Genomic DNA, 25,752 nt, shown 5'->3' with positions numbered 1-25,752 from the left:
CATTGGTATTTTCCTCATATTGATTACTAACAGCTCTTTATAAATTATTAATCTTTTGTTTAACATATGTGGAACAATCATTTTTTTCTCATTTGATTTTTTACTTTTTATGTTGGTGGTATGTTTTTAGATATAGAGAGATTTTTTTAGCTTTTGTGTGGTCAAATCTAGTAATATTTTTATTTATATATATTTCTTTTGCTCTTATGTATGAAGTGTCTTAACCAGAATAATAACAGATTAATTTTATTTTGTTTCCCCACACGCATCCACACCCACAACAGCGTAGTCTCACACGCATATATAAAACCTGTAATTCTTGAATCAGTCTGGACTATGTATGTTTTGAGTAGGGGTGTCCTAAAGATCGTTTCCCGGATATTTTCCCAGAAGTTGGGTGACAGGGTATAGATCAGTAGAGGGAGAAGTCCAGTACTCTTTGTGAGGAGAGTCTGGCTGAAGTGGAGAGTGGCTCCTGGGAGTTAGGTGGGGGGCAGAGCTGCAAGAGTAACTGCACTTAGATTCTGGAAGACCCGAGATGCCGGGCAAAGAGAGGTGCCTTGTAGGCATCGAGAAGCATTGCAGGTTTGAAAATAAGAAAATTATTTTTTTCATGTTTTTTAACATCTCTTGAGGGCTCGCAAGGAGCAGTATACGCTGGTAAATATATGCAACATTCCATTGAATTCTCGCCACTGCCTATGAGCCAGGTACTATTATTATCATCATTTTACAGATGATATGACTGAGGCTTAGTGGTATAGCTGGGAGCGAGTCCAAATCTGGCTATTTCCAAAGCTCTGTGTTCAACCACTGTGTGTATTCATTTCTCAATATAATTAAAGTAAGAGTTTCAGAAAGTTAATCTGAAACATTAAACAGGTAGAAGGAAGAGGAGAATGACTGAGATAAGGAGCTTCTGAAATACTGGCGGACACAGTGATGAGGGCCTATATTAAGGTGACATCAGGGAATGGATGATGGTGATGAAGAGGGAGGAGGAGAGGCTAGGAGAAGGAATGCAGAGAGGATGGGAAGGCGGCTTGCTGGATTTAGTATTCTTCCATTTTCGACTCTGATTCTAAATACCTGATGTCCCTCTCAAGCCTTGACCATGGTCTTCATCAAATGATTTTAGTAGTTACCACTTTTTTAAAACACAAACAGAAATTTCCAAGGGCCAGATATTCTTGTGTGGAAATTGAGAATAGTATTGAATTTCTCTTTTTCCCATCATCTAGATCCTTAAAGGAAGCCAGTGTGATTAAGAGATTTTTTTTTGGGGGGGGGGAGGATGGGACTGTATCTTTATCCTTTCAATAAACATTAGTGAAGCATATAGCAGGCACATGCATCTGTCGTGTGGGACCCAAAGACACAGCAAAACAGACCTTGGCCTCAAGGAGATTAAAATTGAGCAGAAGTAGTTACTTGCACATGTATAAACCTCATATGAAATGGAAAGTGCCAAATCCCCCCAAAGAGGCATAGTTACTGGGTTATTGGAGGTCTGAAAAGAGAATTATTTCTGTTGGGAGGGCCACGAGCAGATAGAATCGTGAACTAATAACTAGTTTCTATGTTGAGGTCATGCTGGGCTTGCTAGAAGGAACAGATAAGAATCTTGTGTAATGAGAACTTTCATTCTTTGTTTGTAAGCCCTGTGACCTGCCCTCCTACAGGCATGGGTGACTCCCTTGGCATTTGTCTCTCCTTTCCCCAGCCCCTGAGGTGGTTTTGCTCTTCAATCACATTGGTGTCATGCTGTAATTACAATAATAGAAGCAGCACAGTTGTTTTCTTTCTTTATGCATCTAAGATGTTCTAGGGAAGAGGACAAAAGCAGACAGATAAGAAATAAACTGCAGCTCAGTGTGCAGAACATGCATCTTTATTAAAAGAATTATAGCATGGGTGCTGCTTTTTTTCCTCCACCTAGGCACAAACTGAAGTCCTAACTCTATTTCAAAGTCTCCCCTAATGACTCGAACTGCATAGATCATCCACAGCCCTTATATTTACAACCCCCATTTGGTCTTGTGGTTCTTGGTAACTGAGCAGTCACAAATGGGCTTAGGTCTGCAAGAGAGCACCCTGCAGAATGTCTGCTGAGGCTCTTCTGCCCCACGAGGTAGGCTCGCTAAAAGGGAGAGAAGGAGCCTAGCTGCTTAAGCTGTCCTGGGTTTGAGTCCCAACCCTGCAGTCCCTAGCCATCAATTCTGAGATGTTACTGAACTTTTATAAGTACTAGTTCATTGACCTGCGAAAAAGGGATAAATAACAGCACTCACTTCTCAGGACTACATGAGGCTGTAGAGTAAGCATTCAATACATAGGTGAGATTAATGCAGAATAAGGACAGCCGGAGTTCCCAAATGGGTACAGTTTGGCATATTTCATTGAGCTCCGAGGACTCAGGACCATTTCTCTTTGGGCTGTAAGTCCTCGTTCCATGGTTACTTTATCAAAGTGTTTGCAGTGGGTCTTTCCCATCTTGTTACAGGGTAAGTAAATCCTGATAAATATGTTTTTTGAATTATCATTTGGAATCTCTTCTGAGGTTTTGACTAGTGCCTCGAGTTTGGGAAGTGTAGCACTGAAACTGCAGACTGGCAAATCTTCCCGTTTCACGGCACATAGGCCAACAGAGCCCATGGCTCGCTGGTGCCATGTCTGCTTGTTTTCCTTGTCTGTACACTTGACTAGACTGTGATCTCCAGGAGGCGGAGGACGGGTCCATTTTATGTGTCTCGGCATTCTCAGGACATAGCATGAGCCTTCCACATGGTAGGCATTCACTGAATATTTATTGAATGACTAGCACAATGCTGTATCTAGGTCCAAGAATTAGGGCCAAATATCCTTTTCTGACCTTTAGTTTGTAACTTACCTAAACTCCAGCACAACCTAATGAACTAGGTCTTATCTTTTCTAATTCGTTAGTAGAGAAACAGAGATTCAGAGAGGTTTACCAACTCACCAGGATCAGAGAATGGCCTGCTTCCCTCCTGCTTCTGTCGTTTCCATTCCTCCTTAAATACTCTGGTTCTCATTTTGATCACACCACTTATTCACTATACGGTACCAGGCAAGTCATGAACCCTCTTAAAGAATCACATTTTCTTACAGTGAGAACTGCCTCACTGTCTTGGGAACGTTTTAATATTTTCTGGATATTCACATTCCTGAAAAATAAATGACTCATCATGATATTGTTTTGATGAAGCCTGAAAATGGCTGGTCTATTTTTAACATTGAGTGGCAGTAACTAATAATATTAGGTTTTCTTATCCTACTCCAAGAGAAGAGAGAAGCAAAAGATTACAGGAGTTGAGGAGTGTCTGTAAGGAGGGAGAATTGTGCTCCACACAGCACCCAGGATAGGAATTGTTTAGCTGTCTCAAGCTCCTCGCCCTAAAGCTGGATACTCCAAGCCATATCGAGGTCTACTTGTCACCTGCACTATCTGCTTTGTGATTGTTCTCATTTTCATTTACCATATCTCTTTCTAACTACACTCTTTGTGTTTTCTCCCTTTCTGGTACATTTCTGTTTATAGAGCTCAGGTTCTATTTTAGCATTTTCAGCAACTTTCAAGTTACTGGCACAATGCGATAATCACCTTTTAATTTATATTTTTTGAAAGTACAAATGAATGAACTAATGAGTGAATAAGAAAATACATTTGGGAAGAATTCAGAATGGGTCTAAGCAATGTGTGGTGCAAGGAACAGGAAGGCAAGAAGGGAGTTAGTGGTGGTGTCTGGTGGTCACTGTGCTGGCTCTAGGATCGGAAGGCTGAGTTAGACTTTGGCTTTACCACTCAGCAGCCATGAGATCTTCAGTGGATTACTTACCTTGTCTAAGCCTCATTTTTCTCATCTTTAAAATAGGAAACATGAGAATAGCTCTACCACTTTACTATTGCTGTGTAACAAACTACCCCAAAGCTCAGTGGCTTAAAACAACCATTTTTACTGCTCACGTGGCTTAAGGTCAGTAAGGGCTGTCTAGTCTAGGCTGGATTTCACTTGGGTAGCTTCATGTCCTTCCTCTTTTTCTAGTATCCCATTCTCATGGGGATGGCAGAGTGCGAGAAGCCAAGAGGAAACATGCAAGGCATCTTAGGGCCTAGATTTGGAACCCGATGCTGTCATTTTCACTCATGTTGTTGGCCAAAACAGGTCACATGGCCACACTTAAAGTTAAGGGGAAAGGAAATATACCTGTTTACTATAAGAGCGTCCTAATGTATGGATGTTGCAGATGAGGTGGAGGTAAAATATTGAATCCAGTAATGAATTCTACCATCATACCTGACTAAACTATTGGAAAAAATAAAGGAGATAATCCTTGTTAAGAGTTTAGCATGGTGCCTGGTATGTTGTGAACACTTTATATGTGGTTGATAGGTTGTATAACTTGTAAGCAATCTATAAATTGTAGCCAGAAGAAGCAAGTGAAACAGGCTGTGATCGGGTGGTAAAACATTTATTAAACACCTATATGCCAGGCACTGTCATAGGCACTTGAGATACATTTAAGAATGAAACAGACAAAGATTTCTGTCCATGTGGAGCTTACATTTCAGCAGAGAAAGATATGTGAATAGAAAAACATAAAAATAAATAAATTATACAGTATATTGATGCTATTACACAGTATGTTGATGCTATGAAGGAATTTAGAAGAGAGTAAGGGGATTGGGTGTGATGCTGTGGGAGCAGGTTGCAGGATTAAATAGGTCGGTCGGGTGGGCCTTCTTGAGAAAACAAGAGCAAAGATTTGAAAGAAGGAAATGGAGTGAGCCAGGGAGACACTGAGGGGGAAGAATGTTCTGGTCAGGGGAACTTCTGAGCAAAGGGTCTAAGGTAGGGATGCAGAGTGTGTTTGAGGAACAGCATGGAGGACAGTGCGATGGAGTTAAAGTTGGAGAAGTGATGGGGACGGAGGACCTTGTAGGTCATTGTGAGGGTTTCAGTTTACTCTTAGTGAAACTGGATACCACTGGAAGGTTTTGAACAGCCTTATGCTTCTTATGTCAAATGTCATGAAACTTAGTTAAAGCATCACTGTTGGCTGCTATGTTAAAAATCTCTCGAAGGAGGCAAGGGAGACTGTGAGAGTAATCAAGGAGGGAAGTAATAGTCATGGGTGGCAGTGGTGACAGCAGAGGTGGTGAGCATCTCAAATTGGGATATGTTTTGAAGGCAGAACCAATGGAATCTACTGATTTGGGATATGACAGAGAAAAGAGGGATCAGGGATGACTCCATGGTTTTTCACCTGAGTGACTGAGATAGCAAAGGTTATGTGTAAAATAGGATTGAGGTGGGGGAAAATTAGGTGTTCAGTTTTGGACATGTTCAGTTAGGAGGAACTTTTAGACATTTGAGTGGAGATCATCACATAGGCAGTTGGAAAAACTTGTCTAAGAAATCAGGACCTGAATCCAGACTGGACAGACAAATTTGAGATTCATGAGCCCACCACAGTATTTGAAGTCATGGACTTGGTCATATGAGCAAGGGGGTGAATGTTGCTAGCAAAGAGGACCAAGGCGGTTCCCCAGAGCACTCAACGTTTAGGGAGTGTAGGGTCCTGGGAGATGAACGGTGTTGTCAAATGCTGCTGGTAGGGCAAGAGAGAAAGATTGAGGATTGACAGGTGGATGCAGCAATATGGAGGTCACTAAGGATCATGATAAGTACAGTTTTAGTTGAGAGGTGTTTGTGAAAGGTAGATGGAGTGGTTTTAAGAGAGAAAGGGAAGAGAAGAAATTGAGAGAGACTGTATAACCCTTTGAGGAGGTCTGTTGCAGAGGCAAAAAATGTGGAGTCAAGAGAGTTTTATTTTAATGGTAGACATAATGGCATGTTTCTGTGCTGATGGTAATAATCCAGTGGAGAGTGAAAAACTGATAATGCAGGACAGAATAGGAGAAAGGATAGTGATATGGAAACCACCAAAGGAACTGCTTAAGCTTTTCCGGCCTTTTACTCCTGGTATTCCTTACCACAATAGGGATGTTTATTACATTATTATGATTCTCTCCTGTCAAATTATTGTATCAAGTCCCATTGGTAGTCTTAGTCCCATCATTAGCATTAGTGTTTCCTCTGTTGTCATCTATTAACCCTCCACTCAGGGCACAGCAGTAACAGGGCATTTTTTAATTTTCTGAACATGGAGCCCTGAACCATTTAGCGTACTTTCCTTTGTGGCACAGATAAGACCATGAGAAAACAGAACGGGGCTCTCTGACCTTGTCCATGAGGCAATACAGACAAACTCTACTTTAAAACACCAAGGTCCTATTGAGACAAACTGGGACTGACCACGAGAGGAAGGGATAGGTAGGATCGACAGCTTTGGAATTTTTAATGAGAAATGGGTCAGATGAGGGCTGTCCTGCTCAGAAGCAATGTGGAGGCAGTGGTATTGGGAGAGGTGAGGTCTCCAGTGTCTGTGATTTTCCACTAAAGGATCCTACTTTTTCCTTAACTTTACTGAATTGGCACCCAGATTCTACCCTACAGCCTTCCTCCATCCCCCGACCCCACCCCATTTGATATCACTCCTAGGTCCTAGATGCAGATTCTCCCTCAGCCTTAGGTGGGTTGTGAGCTTTCTGAAACCAAGGACTGTACTTTGGAGTGGGACAGCAGATTGGTTAGTACCTGGTGATTCACAGATGAGGGATGACGGGTTAGCTAGGAGCAAAGCCTATTAACTGGAAGAAGTTTTAGCCTCATCTTCAAGTCAGATGAAAGAGCAGAATGGATCAGATGGAGAGATTTCACCTGAACCTTCTATATCAAATTTATTGGATGGAGGCTGGAATCTGATCTTCCTATCTATTGATGACCCCAAAAGGGGGTCAATCTTCTCTCTTCTGCTTAGTCAGTCTACATCAGGAGCATGGTGGTCAGCCTCTCTGAGAGACAGTGAGTACTCCATCCCTGGGGATGATCCATTGAAGCTGGGAGATGTCAGGATGCTGTGGATGGGCCTCCTACATTGCTGTAGACGTTCTCTAAGGAACCTGTTTATTTCCTGTGATGTGCCTAGCCCAGCCTAGATGGATGAGAGATAGTTCCCTCTGCTTATGCCATTCCAACCTCATATCCCTCAGTCCCACATATGCTTTTACCCTGTAATCCTATGGCTGCTGCTTAACTGTCCCAAGTCTGCAGCTGACTTCTGCAATCCAGGCTACACATTCCTGTTACCCACATCTGAGGCCCAGGGCATAGGGGAGGGACTCAGGGAGTAGTATCAGAAACAAGATAAATTGAAGTCATCTTTCACCCACTTCTGAGTACAAGAGGGAGCCTGTGTTCTAATGACCAAATGGATCCTAGGTGTCACAATAATAGGAGCCATCGGTGGTGTTTATGTCTGAGTCTCTGAGGTAGGTCTCTTGTTCTCTTTATCCCTCCTTCCAATGTCATCCTTGAATTGATGCCTACTTTCACGATGAGAACTTATGACTTTGATCATCATTAAAATGCACATACCCCAGAAAAAAATTGATATTTATGTTTTATTATTACATATCACTCCTGAGTGTGACTCAGTTTAAGTCAGTATCCTGAGGGTGCTGCTATAGAGGGGAAGGATCCTGAGAGGTGCGGGGCCCTGCTATAGTAGAGGAGAAGCCAGAGGAGGAGGAGAGCCCAGAAAGTCATGATTGGGGTAACCCCAAAAGAAATGTTTCCACCTCCACAATTCTGTGGAGCGTGAATTCTATGCACCTGTTGCTCCTCGAGTCTCCATCCCTCCTCACACAGCAATTCCAAAAAGGCCTTCAGACTCCAGATGACACCCTTATCAATAAGCTTGCCTTGCAACTCCACATTTTGACAACACATTTCCCAAATTTAGTCCCCTAATCCACTCTCAGAATATATTATGCTTTGCACCCAGCAGATGGATTAAAAGCTTAAATCTTCTGCTTGTTCAGAAACCAACCAGAAACCAAAAATGCAAACACTCACACCCTGCAGGTGTGAGTACAATGGTTGGGGATGAGGAGAGAAGGACGGGTATATGCAAAGACCTGAGAGTGTGCGCTTTGGGGAGGAGAGAGTGTGGCAGGGAACGCAGGGAGACTGGGGCATCATCTGGACTCTGAGCAGGCTGAAGGGCAACCAGCTACTTTCTATAAACCCTTCTCAGCTCCCTGTATTTAGGTATCTGTGCACCAGGAGAGTGTGTATGATAGCATGAGTTCCAAGGCACAAGTGTGAATCCCTGAGTGTGGGGGCTGCCTGGGGATCTCAACCAAGTTCTCACCAACACACAAATGCAGAGACGGAGGCCTGAGCAGGGAGAGAGAGCCCTGATCACACCCCCAGCACCAGATTCAGAACCAGATGCTGGGCTCAGGCTCAGGGCGTGTTCCTCTTTGCCAGCTTCTGCGGGAGCCTTGGTGTCTTCAAAGGATTCTCTCTCTCCATTTTTTGTGGTGTCCCAGGTTTTCATTATGTCAGAGACCACATCTCATCTCCCTTCTGTGCATAAAATCTGGTGAATTCTCTGCAAATGGAGGTTGTTATTTTGAAGATATTGGGGGAGGGGGACAATTGGAAGAGAGAGTGCCATGGGGAATATTTAGTGTGACTAAATATAAGTCAGTATCCTAAGGGTGCTGCTATAGGAGGAAAGGGAATGCAAAGGAACACCCCAGGAGCTGGGATCATCAAGGGGAAGCAGAGATCGCTGAGGATCCCTGAGAAATTTCAGAATTCTTTCCCCACTGTCTTATTTTCTCCTCATCATTGAAAAATTGCTCAGAATGCAATAAAAACAAGGTGTCCTAATTAAACAGATTTGTTTACATGTGGTGGCACGAAAAACTAATTCACTCTGATATATTGTACATTCCTGTGTACTTTTTCTCCTTTCCTTTATATAAAACTGCCCGTTTTTAAATAGTATTGTACTTAAGCATCTTAAAGAGCATCCTTGATTAAAAGAAGACGAGCAATTTTTTACTTCCCACGGCTTTCGAAGGTTTATGTCGACAGGACAGGAAGGAGAGGTTGTGGGTGAGGGTTCTGAGATATCTCACTTGATAGTGTTAATGACAGTTCTGGCCATGTAATGATCAGAAATGTGTGCTATATGGTGAGACTGGAGCCTTTGATATTTCCACTGTGATCAAAGCAGAGAGGCCAAGGGGGCTGGGAGCAGGTGGTGGCCTGATTTGAAGTCCCTATGCCTGAGAAGGAGTAGGAACCATCAGCACAGGTCTTGCCCAGGAGGGCAGCAGCCCTAGAATCCTTGCAGAGTCCCACAGTATCGTGGGAAAGAGTCCACAGAGAAGAGTAGACATGGAGAACTGAGGCATAGTCTTAATAATAATAATGATGATTGTGATAACAAAAATGACATTTCATGGAAACAACTGGGATGATTTAAGTTATTATAAAATAAACTTTCTATCAATTATCCAAGAGAAGACCAAGATGACCCTATGTCATCCCCTATCTGAGGATGTCTGAGCAGAAACCAACCTACCAGCCTTTCAGGGTTCTCTGAAAATAATTTTTGTTTGGGGGAAGAGGCCAGGCTAGTTTCTCACCACTCCTAGATTCTCAGAGCTGGTAACACTCTGGCAGCTTCTGAAGAGCAGGGGCTCTTTTCCTTCTAATCTTTAATCCCCTGTGCCTTAGGCAGCACTAGGAATGAGTGAGTGAGTGAGTGAGTGAGTGTGTGTGTGTGTGTGTGTGTGTGTGTGTGTGTCAATATTTGTAGATGTGAATTGGGAGCCTCTGTTCTGGACCCATGCCTTGTTTGTTCTGACCTCCTTGCCTTTGTCTAAGCTGTTTCCTTCCTCTGGGAAACTCTCCTCTATCCCCTCATCCTGTCAAAATGGCAACAATCTTTTGAGCCCCTCAGACCCACCCTCCCCCGGCCCGTGCTTTCTGTGCATTTAGTTTTTACATTTATGGTCAGTTTCATGTAACTCAGCCTGCCATTTAATGGTTCTACTTTGTGAATGCCTTTTGGCACAGTCTTGTCCCCTACCTGGACTATGCTTTCTTTTCCTGTCTTTGCAAGTACCCAGTGTTGTCCTGGAGAGACATGAGTGGTAGAAAGGATATCCTCACTGATGGGTTCAGTGAGAGTCAACATCTGAGAATTCCCTCCTCCCTTTCTGTCCACCTCCTTCCCTTCTACTCTGTTCCATGACTATTGAATGGATACTCTAAAAAGTGCTTGTTTATGGACAGATGAATTGTTACACTAGCAAGGTCAGTGCTGGAGGGTCATGGGCTTAGAGTTAAATTTCAAATCCAAAAAGGGTTCAAATCTGTCTTTTTTTTTCAGAGGGCTGTGCTACCTTGGCCAAGTCATTGCTCTTTTATTCTTAACTTGCAAAATTGAGACAATAATACAAGGAACTGCACCTTGCTTTATCTCATTTTCTTTATTACAAAAAGTGTAGTCATGGTAGTAATTTTGTGATGATTTAATAGACTCCGATATGAGAAAGCTTCTTAGTCTATTCATTTGAATTAAATCTCAAGATACAATTTGGGGACAACATTGACTTCCAAGGTGATTAAAAAATATTAAAACTGTGTATATACTACTATTGCTTATTCAGTATTATGTATAAGAGTTTTATACATATTTTCTCATCTAATTTTATGTACTAGGCACCAGTAACCCCATTAAACAAAGGAGGAAACTAGTTTTAGAGGTTAAAGAACTTGCTTGAAGTCACAGAGTGAGGAAGTAGCAGAGTCCAAATTTACATTCAGGTTGCTGCCCCCTGATCAGGGCTCCTGACCCTTGCTGTGTGTTTTGCCTCAGTGGGGCTTAGCCAAAGCCTTCAGCCACGGATGTCTCCATGAAGTCACTGTCACCTTTCATATGTGTTGTGTACTTGGCTTGTCCCACACTATCTCCAGGAGGGAGCTTTCTCATCTGGAGCTCTCTTTCAGAGCCCTTGGGACTGACAGGTGTGGACAGCTGAGTGGAAGGAGGAGGAAAATTTCCTTCCTTTGTTACACCCTCATTTTCCAATTGAACTCCTGGTTTTGTTCTAACCTGTAAAAAGGAATCCCAGTAAAATCTTGGGGATGTAGACAGTTACGAGAAGGTCAAGCCAGTGGTATGTGTACATGGAGGAAGTGACCTGGTGGGATATCCAGGGATTTTAAAAGAGACTTATATCAAAGTATCTAGCTCACAACGTAAGGATATCAGGAATTTTATAACAGGAGCTTCATTTCATTAGTAACAGACTGACTTTGACAAAACACACATTCCTTGGTGTCAGGCTGAGGCAGCATAATATCTTGAGCAATTGTCATTATTTGCCCACCTTAATGTGCATGAGTTCATCCTCTGGTTGGGACTGTTCAGGCCAGCAGACCCCCAAGGCAGAATAGATCATGAGATAAAACTTTACTTAAGCTAGAACTCATTTTTGTTGAGAGGTTGACCAGTGTAGGTCAAAGGTCCAGGGGTTGGTCAGACTCTGGACAAATTTGTCTGAGTTCAGAATAACACCTGCCCAGATCTCAAGCAAAATTAGGCACCAGTAGAACCCAACAGCCTAACCTCCATGTACCCAGAGGGGCAACAGAGCATTAGGGAGAAGGAAGTATAAACTTAAAAGTAGGGGTCAGGTTCTAGGACCCGCATCAGAGAGATGTAATTCTAAATAGGATACTTGGGACAGACTCTCACAACAGCCACAAGAAGGGCATTAAAATGGGCCTTAGAGACAGGTAGTTTCCCTGTGCCCTGTGTTTTAGCACCTGTGCTGACCCACAGAAGCTGGTTGGGGTTACAGCTATTTGGAAGCATGCTTACAGACTGAATGCCTTTCAGAATGAAGGAGCAGACCTGTTTGAGATCCTTCAACCGAGGGAAGAAGGAGGGATAAAGTGGACAGACATATGCAATCATCACAAAGTAGTCTATAATGCCCACTGTTGGTCTGGCATGATGGTTAAGCTTGTAACTCTGGAATTAGACTGCTGACATTCAAATTTTACCAGCTGGTCTGGTTATCTATTGTAGGAAAGCATAAGAAACAAAACTTTATTATTGGTTCTGTGGCTTGGCTGGGCTCATCTGGGTGGTTCTTGGTTGGGGTACCTTTTGTGGTTGTAGTCAGAGGGTAGCTGGTGTTGATTAGAGTCAACTGAAGGTTTGACTGGGCTGTATGTCCAAGATGGAGTCCAAGATGAAGTACCAGTTGCATGTCTGGTACTTCAGTGAGTATGGCTACAATAGCTGAGGACTGTTCAGGCATTTTTTCCCCACGTAGCCTCTCCATGTGGTTGGCTTAGGCTTCCTCTCAGCATGTCAGTCTCAAGGTAGCTGGACTTCTTACCCAGTGGCTGGCTTCCTCCAGAGGAAGTGTTCTAAGAGGCTACGCAGACACTATAAGGCTTCTTATGATCTAGCCACAGAAGTCACACAGCACCACTTCTGCAATACTCATTGGTCAAACGCGAGTTATAGAACCAGCCCAGGTTCAAGAGGATGAGTCCACACTGTGGTGTGAATGTCAAGGTGTATGGTTCACTATGGGGACATTTTTGAAGACAGTTATAGTTTATTTTACCAGCTGTGTGAATATAGACAAAGTATAGAGCATTCGGTGCCTCAGTTTCTTCATCTATGAATTGAGAAAGGAAACCATAATACCTACTTCCCAGGATTGCTTCCATATTAACACATGTATGTCAAGGGATTTCCACAGTGACTAGCACAACTAAGGGGTTCAACTGCACCTGGAACTTATTATTTATGCATTGCCCTGATGGAGTACTTGAATTTCTCCCTAATATTTTGATATGTCTGCATCTTATTTTTCCAGCCAGTCCGTCGGCTCCTTGAGGTTGAAGATTATCCTATATACTTCTCTCTTTAAATTTATTTTAGTCGCCCTCAATAAATGCCGACTGAAAGAAACTGAGAAGGAAAAAGAGATAAGGGAGCTAGGGACCGTGCAAACAAGCTTGGGCATCTTTATCATTTTCTCTGGGTTCAGCATAGCACCCAAGCTCCTGGAGATCTAACCTTTGCCTTTTCTGGAAAAAACTAATAAGTTATCCAAGATTGTAAAGGGGACATTATTAATCTAGTTAATAAATTACACTGTTTTTATGAGGACTTTAGCCCATTAATTGTTTCCATGCAAATGGATGCTGTTAATTACAAATTAATCTTATCTTTTTGTTAAAGCAGGGCCATCAGGACCTCCACTTGGCAATACTTGTTGGCGCTTGATATGAATCAATGCTTATACTTGAAAGTAATAAAACTGCATTTCTTTAAAGATAGTCAATAAATCATATCTTCATTAATGCAGATAGGCCAGACCCCCTACTTGTCTAAATTAATGAGGTTCTAATTCATTACTGTAATTCATGTGTCCCCCTGGGGGATGGTGGCCAGCAGGGCAGGGCACATAGTAGGCAGTTAATAAATCCTGTATTTTCTGAGTTCTTCCACAGTGGGAGGCTGTCCACTAGTCTTTCTCCTCATCATAAAGCATCAGTTAGGTCCTCACCAGCCTTAGTACCATTTTACACATGGTCATACAGGACCCCAAGAGGAAACATAATCTATCAAAATCTGTTGCTTTTATGCTACATCTATGCTGGCAGCTCAAGTATCCTCAATTAAGAAACTAAGTGTGGGGACATCAAAAGTATCGTTGGAGTCAGAGCGGTGACTTATTTAGCTGATGCCTGGACTGTGTTAGTGCCTGAGGCAATTACATGGGAACTGTCTGTCCTCATGCCATCTACCTGAGCATGATGTACAAACAAATGGGCAATGGGACCCAGATTTTTTCCCAGAACCCATTAGTAATCTCTTTTCCAGTGATATCTCTAAACTGTTTCTCAGCCTGTTTCTCTTCCCAGGCAGTTTTCCTGTTATAGGAGAGAGCTAGTTCCTCCTCATCGTATTTATTGCCAGCCTGGGACTGGGCTTCTACCCGCCTTCTTCCAGCCACTGGGATCTCAGGAGCCACACCCTGGCTCCCTCTGTTTAAGGAACAAGTGCAGACCAGCAGAAGCAGAGGACTGGCCCATCCTTCTCCATTCCACCCAACAGCCCTGTGCACCAGGGAAGGGTCCAGATCCACCACCAATGTATGGAGTCGGGTGCGCGAGAGAGGGCGGTAAAGAGGAAACATGGCTTCTGTTTTAGATATGGAGAGCCGGCAGCTTGATGAAACGTTTCCCTCCGTGCCGCCGAATTCATTTCTCTAAAGTTCCACTGTGCACAGAACCATTTGTTTCCACATTGTTTTTATTAAACAAGAAAGGCGAGCTTTATTACTGCGCAAATGAAAGCAGCCGGCAAAGACAGATACTTCCCAGATTCTTATTAATCTCCAAGAGTTATGGGGCCTCTGAAGTCCCACAGAAATTAACATACTCCACAGAATTCTCTTAGCAAGTCGCCCAGCGCCATTCTTCTCCCCCGCAGGCAGCGATCACTACCCCGCCCTGGCCAGCTCTTTGTGGCCTGTCCAGGACTTGCACTCTTTCGCCCCGACACATGACTCCCACCTTCTTTCGAGTTGCATGTGCGCTGACCTCATGCTTTGATGCGCCGTGCTGGATTTGTCTGTACGCTGATTCTGGGCATTGTCTGGAAATGTGGATTTGGGTATTGTTCAATTCACTTCCACATACAATTAAATATGTATGGATTATTTACTGTTGTTGTATGGAAAGTCTTGACATCTGTGAGATTATATCCTGAGGCCTTTGCGAATATCAAACGCATGAAAAACACAGTCATGTATAATTCCCCCTCTCTATAAATGTGGTACAGTGATCATTCATTCATTCTGCTAATATTTACTCAGTGCCCTCCATGAGCTGGTCACAGCACTCTCAGCCCTCAGAGAGTCCTGGGCTTGATGGGGGAGGCTGGAGAGACATGGGAGAGTTTAAATGAAGGGATGACAGGATCTGTCTTATGATTTCAAGGACTCCAGCTGCTGTGTTAAGAAAATATCATCAGAGACAAAGACTAGAAGTAAGCCAAATAGTTAGGAGGGTGTTGCAATAGACTGAAGGAGATGAGATAGACTGGGGTGGGCAGGCGGTAGCAAGTGGAGGAATTCAAGACATGTTATGAAGATACAGATGACATAAGTATCTTTTTCAGATTCCTGGTGAGAAGTGTGTGGTACCTGCAAACAAGGGAGACCTACTGCACTTGGGGAGGGGTGAATGTTAGGCTTCCATCACTGGGCACAGAGCTAACCTGGCCTTATTGGCTCCTGAAGGATATCAGATCCCAGCAAAATGGTGACTTCCTGCTATGTCATGGGATTTTTGAGTCTCTTGTAGGCACTTGAAAATGGAGTAGTAGAAACTGTGAATGTCAGGGTCTATAATACATAAGATTTAAATAGCATATATTAGTATAAAGCATTTCAAGCTGGTTTTCCACTAAAGAAGTAAAGTAGCTCAAATGTCAACTTACAAGTGAGAAATCAAAGGCTTCAGAGAATTTAAGTGAATTTCCCAAAGTCACAAGATAATCAGGTCCAAGATTAAAGCCTGAGTCTCCTGCAAGTCTGGTCTCTAAGTGAGGCTTTTTCCAAGGTTACAGTGCGTGACTTTCTTACTGTGCACCCAGCTCTGCCCTAGGATAAAGAGGGTTGATGAGGAGAAAAAGGATGCCAGGGGAGATCTGGTCCTTGTCCTAGAGGAGCTAATAGCAGATAAGACTCATATATACACAGAACTTTTAAGGAGGAGTGTGTTCTAGAACGGCACTATTTAAAGTTTAAAGTAGTGTCTGATCAAGTGCAAAGGCTGGGTTTCTCACTACAGTGCCTCTAGCCATTAGGAAGTTCATTCCCATGAATGTTCCATGTTGGGGTTAGGGATTTAAGGCAAAGCATATAGCATTAGGTTATGTTGCTGGTCAATGTATTTTGACAATTCGTATTCTCTGATATTATGTCCCCTGTTTCCCATTCAAACCCCTTGGCTCAAGCAAGGCCAGTGGCTCTAGGTCTTTCTCACAATAAGCTCGTTTCTGTCATCAGTGCTTTTGCTTACCCTGGTCCTTGGTTCCCTTTGGAGAGAAGTCCCCTGTCCTTCAACTACCTCTTTCTAAGCCCACCTTCTTTGTAGGAAGGTCCCAGCCCCACTGTTCTAAAAAAGTCATCCACAACTATGTACCAATAATTCCCTCAGGGGCACAGAGGGGAAAAGTCCAGAGAAAAGTGGAGGGTGAATTTAGGGGTAAGAAAAACACCTAGAAAAGCATGAGCTCTAGGTATGGGGCAAGAATATAAGAAGAAGAATAGTGACTTGTTTCTCAAATACCTGGACGTGGGCATTTCTGGATGCTTGAAAGAGGTTACTAGAGGGTGAAACCACAAATCAATTTATATCAGAAAGCAATGATTGTATGGCACTTGTTCTCTTAAGGCAGGAGATAGAAATCAATCTGAAGGGTTCTGACAGCTCCCCTGAGGGGCTCTGAGGGTCCTATTCATAGGGACTGAGAAGGTGTCAGGGAGCAGGTGAGTCAGACAGGCCAAGTCTGGCTTGCTCCAGGGGTGGGGCCTCTGGTTCCCAGGAACAGAGAGGGGCTGTCCTGCATGCCTCATAAGAAAGACTGAGGGCAGGTATAGGCTCAGCTGGCACATGGGAGTCCTATTCTTGGTGCCTGACCTACTTTTATAACTTCTCCAAGCACGGCACTGCTGAGAGAGAAAGACATAGAGACAGAGACAGAGTTGGAGATGGAGATGGAAGAGGAGGGAGGTGGAGGGACGGGGAGGAGGAGAGGAAAGAAGAAGAGGAAGAGGAGGAGGGGAAGGGAGAGGAAAGGGAAGGGGGATCTGGAAAATGCACTGAACCTAGAATCAGACTTGTGGGTTGAAATCCAAATTCCATATTTACTAATTTTAAGAACTAAACAAATTTCTTCTCTGGGCTTGAATTTCTTCCCTGTGATATGAAGAATCATATCATATATTGCCAATACAACAAATAAGATGTGAAAATCAAATGAGATAATATATGCAGATGCATTTTGTAGTGTGAAACATCTTCTAATATAAATACGTATGTGTGTGTTTATGCCCCGCCCGCACTCATTTGCATGTTATAATTATAGCTCTATTCTCTGCAGGTGCCACATTGATTTCTCTTGTACCTTTGCCTTTGCCAATTCCCACATCCAGGGTATTCTTGCCACTTTTTAGCCACTGCCTTACATATTAGTCAAAACCATTTCTCAAGATTCCACTAAACTCCTTTGGCTTTTGGGAAGCATTTCTTAATTGCTCAAATATCACTGCTGCCCCCTTTCTCTGAATTGTGAGCTTGTAATGGGAGAGAACAACTCAGGAAGGGTTTCTTCCCCAGTCCCTCCCTGTCCTGGTGTCTGGCTATCAGAAATTGTGAGTTGTTTTAAATGTGAGCACAGGTGGATGTGCAGAAGGTTATATTGAAACCTTTAGGAACTATCGTATTTTAATACAATGTCTTGCAGTGTCCTAGGGCTAGAGATTGTGGAAAGAGGACAAAGATAGAGAGGTTTCTTGTTGGGCTAAGATGAAGAGGGCTGTGGGTTTGTAATAGTGAGAGTTGCTTCCCATCTCTGTCCTGGGCTCTGATGAAGAGTGGGATTTGCTGTGCACGCTGTTGCCCTTCCTCTAGAGACAAGCAGTGGCAGGTTGGAAGCCTAAAACTGCCGTAGCAAGTAAGTTTATTTTGAGAGGCATTTCATGGCTGTTTAAGAAATAGTAGCTCAGAGAACAGAAGGAAGCACCTCTCGACTCCTGTTTTCTGCGTTTCAGGGACCATAGGCCATGTTGGGGAGCTTTAGTCCTTGGGACAGAGATGTATGTATGGGGGAAATGTGTACTGATGTCAGGTTTCCCTGGGGATCATAACACCCCGTTATGTAGACTTTGCTTCCTTGTTTGCCCTGCTGCACTCAGGCAGGGAGGAGATCCGACAGGAGGAAGGACTGAGTGTAGGGCACATGTCAGGAGTCCCGCTACTCAGGACCAGTGGCTGTGCCCTCTGATCTGACCCTCCAACACATTCTAGAATCTTCTCTAGTTAGTTTCTCTGTATGTGTTTTGTATTTCCAAGCAGATTATAACAACCTCAAGAGTGGAGACTCTATGAAATACTCTCTTATAGCCTATAGCTCTAGCATATTGCAAAGACTCCTCTAGCTGCCCATTGAATTGACATGCACACAGTAAGAATCATAATAGCAACATATGACATAGGTACAAGCCAGGCCCTGTTCTAAGTATTTTACACGTATCACTCCATCTGATCCCCATAGGAGCCCTGTGCGGTAAATGTGATGATTAGCTCCCTTTTACAAATGAAGTTACCAAGGCAGAGAGGGGTTGAGTAATTTGATTAAAGTCACATATCTTAAGAATGATAAGGCTGGCTTTGAACCCAGGCAATCTGGCTCCAACATCCAAGCTCTTAACCACTGAATCATGCTTTCTGCTGGATGTATTTGTGTGTGTGCTTGTATGTGTGCAGGGTAGAGGATTCATATTAGTATAGGAAGAGAAGGTAGGAATGACTGGAAGGATAGACACCCTATATGGGAGAAATCCGTGTGGGCTTTGAGACTAAGCCTCTTTTTCAAAGGCTGCATTCCTCTAATGTACCCGATTTCCACAAATAGGAATATTCCTAAAATAGACCATTCCTTTATATGCTTTGTTTCTATCAACCTTGTCCCGGTCTTAATTTTAGAACTTAGGTAATCTTTACTCCTATTAGTTGTCTATGTTTTGAATTCTCTCAGTTCTTTCTGAGATCATTCTTCTTTGTGGCCCACTAAAAGCTCTTGGGCAAGCAGGCAGTGATGCTGAGGGCAGCCGGAAGCCCGAGTAACATGGCTCCTGTGAAGCCACTGTTAGCCTCCTTTCCACGAAAATTATGAGAGCTCCAATAGAGCTGTGAGGAATGTGAGGGCTGACCCTATTCTCTTTATATTTCCCGTAGCCCCCAGCACGGGGTCTAGTATATAGTTGATATTTGATCTCCACTGTTTATTCTTTATATACCCACAGTGAGAAGAAATGGCCTCTGCTTGGAGCCCTCTCCAAGTTTGGTTTGGTTCATGAGCAAGTCTTAGGTTTGCTCTGAGACCAACCTTAGAGGACTCCAAAGTAAAATCCTCAGCTTAAGCTTTTTGTGGAATTTTTCTCATTGAGGGTGATGCCATTTCCAGAAAACAAATGTTCTTTTGGCCTATTGTGTTTGTTATCAGACATTCTATCACTTGAAACACCAGGAAAGATGTTTTCTCAACTGTAGGGATGTTGTCTTAGGGGAGAAGTTCTACACAATAGAAGTTCGGGAAACCCAATGATATGATTTAGAAGCAATTCAGTAGGTCAGAGACACTGTTGAATCAGAAATGTGGTGGGGGGAAAGGAGAGAAATCTGGAACAGTTAGGGGTTTTGTCTGTAAACCAAGGGCATGGGAAACTTTCTCACTTTTAACCTATGTTGAAACAATGACCGTATACAATGCGCACTGCTAAACACTAATTAAATAGCCACGCTAAATCAACAAAAAAGGGTAAATTAAATTTAAGTAACATTTGCTTCTATGAAATGTGTGTGGGGCAACGTGAGGGGAAATGTGCTTTTTTGTTTGTTTGTTTGGGGCCTGCCCAATGCTGAGACTTCTGTGAGTCAGGCTTGACTGATCAGTGAGTTCATCAGTCTGTCCCTATTATCTCAGCTGGCTTTGTTTTTCACTGAGCACTCCCCTCAGTGTCCCATCATCATCATCATCATCATCATCATCATCATCATCATCATGCCTCCCTTTAAGCTATTTGTCCAGCTGAAATAGTCTTTTTCCTCTGCTAATCTAAATTCTACTCATTCTCAATGCTCTCAGTTCTTTCATTCACTTTACCCAACAGTTCTCCAACATTCCTGCCTGTTAATGGATACTTTAATGATTGTCTGGGCCACTTACTGGCCACTTGTTACATCTAGCTTCATGAAAGATATTCATTCAGTTCTTATTGTTCTTATCAGTTTCATAGTCCCCCTGCACCCCTGCTGATAAAGAAAGCCTAGATTACGCAAGAACAAAAGATCCACAAGTCTCAGTGGCTCAACACTACGAAGTTCTAGATTTTCATTCAAGGATCCAAGCTAAGTGTGTCTCCTCCATCTAGTAACTGTGTCTTGGAGTACAGGGTCTCTGGTCATTGTCATAGGGGTAGAGAGTTTTTCGTGGACTTATCCTGGATGTGATACATATCATTATTGTTCATATTTATTGACCAATAACTACCTATCTGTAAGGCAGGTGAAAAGTACAATTTTCCAGGTTTATGGATGAGGAGAATTGAATATTGGTGAACACTATGATGCCAACCACATCTCCATCTAGATAATAACTTTGTGAGGGTAGCTTGGATGTCTATATTTCTTAGTGTCTCCCACGATGTTTTAGGTAAAATCATCTCTCAATAAATGTTTGTTGAATAAATGACATCATTAATTACTCTTAATGAAGCATTAATTTGTTACAAGATTTATACTAAGAATGAGTAGAGTAGAATAAATACTTGTAATTAAGGTCTGGCACATGGTATCATTCATTTATTTATTTATTCACTCATTTAACAAATACCTACTTAGTGCCTCATATATTCCAGGCACTGTTCTAAGCATTTGTGACAAGGTACTGATCATTGTCCTTACAGAGCTTGTGCTCTGGAGAAAGAAACAAAACAAATAACAAATATAACAGATAAGTAAACTATAGTATGGTAGAATGTGATATGTTATGGAAATAAAATTTAAAAAAGTGGAACATAGTAGGGGATATAGAGATTGTTAGGGTTGGGGTGAAAGTAATTTTATATAGGGTAGTCATAGCAGACTTCATTGAAATGATATAGGGAGAGAAGTAGGTGAGGTAGTTAGCCATAGCAAGTATTTGTAGGAAGAGCATCTTTGAAGAGGGAACTGCCTATGCTAATGCCTTAACATGTGGCATGTTTGAGGAATAACAAGGAGTTCCATATGGCTGGAGAGGGAGAGTGTGAGCCAGAGGGAGATGAGTTTAGAGAGATGCTGGGAGCCACATCGTGAATTTTGTAGACCATTATAAGGCTATGTTTTTTTTTTTTCTGAGTGAAATGACACGTGCCACTGAAGGGTTCTGATGCTTAGTAATACATAATTATATGTGTTATGTATTTTTAAATCCAAAAAGGAAAGTTTAGCTTTATATCTTATTTACATATGAAGATACATTTCTTGGCCCTTATTATAAAACCTTATATTTGCCTTTTCAAAGAACTTTTTCATGTATTATATCATAAAACAACAATTATAAATATAGGAGAGGCTGGTCATCCCTCCTCCTACATATCATCATAATAGGGATGATCACTGGTACAAAGTCCAGATGGAAATCGTGCCTAGAGTCCTTGTGACCCAACTACTTAAGGGATGAGGCTTTTGGAGACTGGCTTCTCCTTTACCAGCCTCCCATACTCATACTGAAAGGTCTTAAAGAAAGAAACAATCAGTGGAGTCACATGGGTGGTAAGATGAATTCCACATAATCCCCATTCTCATCACATCTGAGCATCTCTTAATAAAACTCACAGTTGTTGCGAGGAAGGGATATGGGCTCCAGTCTCTCCAGCCCGCTGAGCTACCACCTGTTCCCGGCAGGGGCTGCACCGTTAATCCCCTGAGCATCATCGCTTAATTCCCAGCCTGCTTTCCCTTCCAGGAAGAAAATAACCACTGGTCTGTGAGCTACATCGAAGTCTCTTTCCCAGTGCCATCAGACTCTCTGTAGCCCCAGCCTCCATCATGCCACCAGTTACTCCAGAGTGATGACCACTCTCTTCTCGTCATTTCAAGGAGGAGAGTTCTTTTTAACTGACTGATACCCACTCACTCCTGTTTTATTGTCTCAGACCTGCTGAAATGAGGGCTGCTTCCCCTCTCTGGGCTAGGCCTCAGTTTATTTTTAAAAATTTATTTTATCGTCCTGTGATGGTGATTTTCAGATATGAATCCAAGACTGGCAAAGGAGGGTTTCATGATCATCTCTTAATTTGTTATTAGACTCAGAGTCATGAAATCACTATATCCTGCTGGCACTGTTCCTACTCTGCCTGGATGGGCTCGATGTGGTTTTCATGGTGTATCCCCAACACATACTAAGCAAACACTTAGTCAATGATTGTCAGTACTGCCTATGGATTCGGTGTCCAGCCTTTCTGAAAATGTTAACTCTTTGTCTGATGGATATGTTTCACACATTCTCTCTTTTGGCTCTTTTTGTTGCTAATCATACTGATTACACTCCATCTGCCACCCCACCCCATTCTTTTCTGCCCTTAACTATGCTGCACACTACCTCTCCTAGGTGACCTTGTAGCCATATGCCTGTCTTCCTGTTGGGTTCAGCGATGGGAGGCACCAGCCCAGGATGTTTTTGCTCTGCTCTCTCCTCACTTTGGACAGAAGTTCTGGCTATAGCTGTTTGTCTATACCTGCAGCTTCCCAGGCAGGCCCTCTTCCAGGATTTTAGCTCTCAATTGGGTTCTAGTAACATCACTTCCACCCTCTTCCAGTCCCTTCAGGTCTAGGGTGGCAACAACCCCTGTTGTTATAATCCTTGGGTGCCTTGAAATCTCTCGTTGGCCTCCTGAAGCCTGCCTCTAGTCTTGTCACTAAATTCTTTTTAAAACCCCAGCTTGAAATAAAAGAGTTTCAAATGGCTGTTCCCACAATTTGCATATGATAATAGCAATTAAACTATTTCTACCTAAAGACAAACAAACAGACAAACAAACAAACAAACAAACAAACGAAAAAAAAAAAAACCAGCTCAAGTGCCTTTTATTTCCTGCTGGGCTCTCACCAATACACTGATGAACGGTTCTCTCTGAAGGCAGGAATAGGATTTGTCAATAAGCACTGGGGCTCCCAGTTGTCTTACCTCTCAGTTTCTATCTTTACCCTTTTCTGCTGGACAGTTTGGTTAGGTGACTTCAACCACAGTCACACTTAAGGTTAGAGGTAAAGTCATCTATCAACAAAGGCACACCGCTGTGGGCATGAGCCAGTAGTCAGGCGAGGGGTTGAAATGAGAAGGTGTGTTCATTGCCTCAGGGAAGTCCATAGACTGGTTGGGGGTATAAGAAATACATATCACCAAAATAATATTAATAATGCTCTTGGAAAATGATAGTCATCATTTATTGAGCACTTAGTGTGTATCAGGCTTTGGAGCATATGGTAGATTGTATGTAAATTATCTCCAATTCTCATAGTAACCTTGCAATGTCAGTATCATGACCTCCATTTTACAGACAGAAATGTGAGGCCCAAGAAACCAAGTGACTTGCCAGAAGCTTTTCAAGCTAGAGTAGACCTGAAATTTAAAACCAGGTCTTTCTGGATCCAAACCATGAATGTTTTTTCAGCTATGCCACCTTGACCCAAGAAATAGAAAATCATACAGGCATAATGTATGCAATCCAGGGCTCAAATGGAAGGTAGCTCACACTCTGTGTGCTGGAAGGATAGAAGGTCAGCCTAGGGAAGAACTATGTGGGCTGGAAGGAACGTGATAGATTTCATTAAGGAAGCAAGATTTGACCTGCACCTGAAGGAAAAAAAATTAGGATATTGAAGAAATAAAAAGGGAAATGATGACACAAATGCCAATGCTATATTCAAAAGTAATGGCTCCCGAACTTAAGGAACGCAGGAAGAGGCTGCCTATGCCACATGATTCTCCCTAAGACCCTGGCCTCCAGTTGCTGCTCTGCACTAGGATTTAGGGTATAATTGTAGGTAATGGTTCCCAACCTTTTTGGCACCAGAAACTGGTGCTCTTATGAGAATTAATGCCTAATGATCTCAGGTGGAACTGAGGCGGTGATGCTAGTGCTGGGAGTGTTTGTAGATACAGATGAAGCTTCATTTGCTCACCTGCTGCTCACCTCCTGCTGTGCAGCCTGATTGCTAACAGGCCACAGACTGGTACTGGTCCATGGCCGTGGGCTGTAGAGTTTAGCTTTCCTAGGGCATAGCTGCCTGCACTTAGAGGTTCTTCACAACTTTGCATTAGCTTAAACTACCTGGATTACCTTTTTAGATTGAGGGCCATGAGCTTCTGCTTTGCCTCACATGTGCTCCTGGGGCCACACTCAGGAACTTGTCATCCATCTATCTAGCCCACCCACTTCTCTATTCATTTACTTACTTAGATTGATGTACTTATCTACTTTATTTCTTCCACTCCAACTCTATATCTACATGAAACTCTCCTGTCAATCTTTAGCTGTGGACCCAGTCATATACCTATACTCAAGCTGGTGGGTCTAGCTGAAGAAAACCCCACCACACCCATGCCAATGGTGGATCCAAAACCTTACTAGATTCTCAACATCTCCCAGCAACTACTTTGTATGCCCATGGTGTCTTCTCATTGTTAAAAATTATCATTCCAGACCCTTGTCATTCTTCTTTAGACATCTGCTGTCTACTCCCACCTCTGACTCACTCACCTGTCTTTATCACGCAGATATTCTTACTGCCTTCTCCATTCCTCTTTAACTAGTTTCTTCCATGCTTTGATGCCTCTGTATGCTTAGCATAAGAATAGTTTAACTTTCTTCCTTTATATTGCCTTTTACTCTGTGGATTGTCACCTCTCTCATTCTTTTTCACCGAATGCCCACTGTCTCCCCATACCAATTTATGAATACATGTGAATTCTCCAATAGCCTGAACATTGAAGATGTACAGTAGAAATAGCTGAACCTAAAGGACCTTTTTGGTTCTTAACTTGCTTTTTGCAGCATACGGCATTGATGTCCTTCTTTCTGCAGAACCTTGGTAAACATTTTTCTCTTGTGATCTCCAGGACTCCACTTTCTCTGCAGTCTTCTCCTCCATCTCTAACCATTCTCTACCTCTCTTTCACTCTCTGTTCTTCCTTTTCTTCTATCCTGACATAACACCTAAACTTAGAGTCGTTACTTTCTCTATCACAGAGCAAGCTGGTGCAGTGGTTAGAAGCATGGACTCTAGATCCAGTTGATGTGGATTTGAGCGTTTGAATCTTGGACTCACCACTTCCTGATTGGGCAACACGTCATACCTTGCTGTGCCCTCACATTGGAATAGAGCCTAGCACATAGTTAGAGCTTAATAAACATCCATTATTATCTATCCAGTTGTCAAAACAGAAATCTAAAAGTCATCCTGGACATCTTCCTTAGCTGCTCCTCTAATCTAGCAAGAAAGATCTTGATCTGATTGTCTCTCAGAAGTGCTAACTTTTTGTTTTCTCCAGAGCTGTCCTACTTAAGGGACTTATGTGGGGTTTGATTTTTAACCGTTTTGTTTCTAGCTTTACCTGACTTGATCCAACTTTGCAACCAAAATAATGTTTCTAAGAAACAATTTTGGCTTCACTCATGCTTAAAATCCTGCTGGGATTGCCACTGCCTTCAGGATGGAATCTAAATGCCTTAGCATTTAATGGAGTGTCCTTACATCTGCTTCCTACTCTCTTCCAGTCAGACTTCCTACCTCCTGCAAGTTTCCCAATATCCATTCCATAACCTAGCCATCTAATTTCCTAAAGTTGCTCATTAAATGAGAGTCCAGATCTGCTGGATGAGACTCACTGACATTGAATGTCCCAGGAACCTATGTATTTGACAAGTTTTTC

Source organism: Pteropus medius, unplaced genomic scaffold (genome assembly GCF_902729225.1).
Source record: "Pteropus medius unplaced genomic scaffold, Ma_sr-lr_union100, whole genome shotgun sequence".
NCBI classification, from domain to species: Eukaryota; Metazoa; Chordata; class Mammalia; order Chiroptera; family Pteropodidae; genus Pteropus; species Pteropus medius.
The sequence above is the reverse complement of the archived record's forward strand: the minus strand, read 5'-3'. Positions refer to the sequence as shown.